The sequence below is a fragment of the Empidonax traillii genome, unplaced genomic scaffold (genome assembly GCF_003031625.1).
Source record: "Empidonax traillii isolate 1590-97213 ecotype Southwest subspecies unplaced genomic scaffold, ASM303162v1 scaffold764:size1210623, whole genome shotgun sequence".
Taxonomy (NCBI): domain Eukaryota; kingdom Metazoa; phylum Chordata; class Aves; order Passeriformes; family Tyrannidae; genus Empidonax; species Empidonax traillii.
In genome coordinates this window covers 322,167-324,717 of record NW_020955957.1, presented here as the reverse complement: position 1 = coordinate 324,717, position 2,551 = coordinate 322,167, and the positions used below count along the sequence as shown (strand labels likewise).

The following is a 2,551-nucleotide window of genomic DNA, read 5'->3' as shown; positions in this document are numbered from 1 at the left end:
TTTTTTTTTTTTTTTTTCTTGGAAACTTCTTCTTCACTTGCCTTTCTCATTAACCCAGTAGTTTTCCACAGCCTACTGACGTCAGTGACTTTTATGTCATTAATTTCAGTGGAAGCAGGATGTGGTCCAGTAAATTATGCCCCAGCAGGGTCTACATTAGACCATGGGAATAGTGAAAAGAAAGCTCTGTATGAACTTCACTCTTTAAAATATTCATTCCTGTGTTTGCAGTGTAAGTTACTGCTGTTCCTTCAGCGTTCAAAAGGTTTCTCAAATTATCTGAAAGGCTCTCTCCAATAAACAAGCTTGCTAAGGGAATATAGTCACCATCGAACCCCTTACAGACATCATAAATATTGGGGAAAAACACCAATCATCCTGTGAAGTTATTTAGGCATAACTGCAGCAAATTTATTGATCACCACTGTATGAGTCATTTTAATATTGCTTATAAATCCTTTGGCCCACCTGAAAAAGGCAATATTGCTGGATATTGGGGCCTGCAGCTGAACTCCTAGGAACAAAAAAATCCAAGAGAAAAGTTCTTGCATGTCACTTGTGGCCTCCTCAGCTCTGTTATTCCTCTACTTTGAATCAACTCCTGCCATCATTGGTGTCCTGCTTCTCATCTTCCATTCCAACCGTCCCCTGAGCTTTCCAGAGTCAACACGCTTTGCTTTCTAGAATCTGTAGTACTTTCCCAAGACCAAGTTGACTTGGCAGCTATAACAGGGTAGTCCACTTTTCCTTGTCATTAAATGCCAGGGTCTGGGAGCAAATTTGGGTTGCAGAGAAGTCCAACAGACACACACAAATTACATTAGATGAGGACCTTGTTATCAAGGTCTGTAGAATGTTCTGGGACCTGGTCTCTGCAACACCACATGCCAAGCCTGATTTTTTTTTGTATTCTTATGACTTTGCTCTTGATCTTGGATCTACACCACACTTTTTGCTCCCTATCATAATTCCACTTAAGCTAATTTGGTTTTACTTTGGCATTCTTTAATATCCAAATTACACATGATCTCTGCTGTATTCTCATGAATACCAAAGCTGTAGGATAAATATTGTTGACGTTTGTTGGCAAAGTGCTTTTATACTTGGATTCCTCATTAAATTACATTCAATTTTAGTTTTAATGAGTGTAATCCGTTTGATACTGTTGACCCAAATCCCCCTGAGGAAAACTGCAGTTCTGAATTGCTTTTTGCATGTCTGAGTCGACTGAGTCACATTCAAAACCATGTCAGACTTCAAATCTCAAAAAAACCTCCTGTTCCAGAATCAAGCTAAGGGCTGGGACTAAGTTATATTCCAGAAATGTATTCCTGCAACGCTTCATGCCTCTTGCTGTGCTTTAATCTTGTCCCTGCCCTGCCTTATGTGACACTTTACCCATCTGCACCCTATCTCTGTGAAGACCTTAGGAGAATAACCACCATCAGGAAGCAGGAGCACCTTTCTAAAACTCATCCTCGGGTGCCTTTTCTGAAATCATATTTCTTCTCCCTGTCACGCTCCTTAAATCATTTCTCTTCTGCAATAAATTGTTATTTCTCTCCCTGTTAGAATTCTTTCCTGTCATTCATCATGTTATGAGTACATTTTGCCTGAGAACAGGAAAAAAATCCCGGTAGATTTCAGGAAGCCTTTAACTCTTTTCCTTTCTCGCGAATCAGAAAATAGAGAATTCCACCCAGAGAGCTTCTTTGGGAGAGTTTCATTGATTTGTTTGTTTCAAAGTTTTGGAGTGCCTTAAAAGAAATGGGCTATTGGAAAGATGGAATTATCAGTGCTGTGAGTGTTTCAGTTTGATAAATAGTGTGCCTGGGTAAGAAAGCTTTTGAAATTTTTCTCGAATTTGGTCTGAAAATTATTTAATAGACAACAGGGACCTTGGAAGATTCTGGAGAGGAAGTGGCTTTCTCGAGTCATTGCAGAAGATCAGTAGGGGGTTCAGAGCAGGAGTTTATGATTTTGTTTGACCTTTGATCAAGCTCGCTGGGTCCTTGTTCTCACGATGACAGCACATGCTGAGGTTCTGTAGAGATGATGCAGTCTTCAAACTTGTGTACAGTGTTCCTTTGTGGGGAGGCATGGGATTAACCAGGGAAAATAGGTGATGTAAATGTGCAGGTCCAAAAACGATTGCTTGCACAGCAATTGCTGAGAGGTAAGGATCAAGCCGTGAAGCTTCCTCGTCTCTTTGTTAAGGTCTTTGTGATAACTAAGAAAAAAAACAATATACTTGCGGACTCAGGTCAGTCAGCAGGGTGAATTTGTACGTTTTTTGTCTGGTACTGCTGAGAAATACCACGGAAGGTCTTTAAAAACAGGCCATAAAAATGCGCATTTAGAAATAGTGATTCTGCTTTGGTGTTAGGGAATGAAGGGGGGGCTTCCTTATATCCTTCTGAGCTCTGTTTTCTAGGATTCTAAATTCCAAGGTGCGTCCTCAGAGTGACTCTCTACCTCTGTATTTTTGGATAGGAGGAAGTGGTATCACATACAACCATGGCAGAGCATGTACTTGTCTCAATCCTTTATT

At 40.3% G+C, this 2,551-nt stretch overlaps 1 protein-coding gene across 1 annotated transcript in view; it reads left to right on the top strand.

The window, feature by feature from the left end:
* Positions 1–2,551, top strand: part of ADGRL4 (adhesion G protein-coupled receptor L4) — a 73,559-nt gene that overhangs the window by 36,127 nt on the left and 34,881 nt on the right. The gene's annotated exons all lie outside the window — the stretch shown is intronic.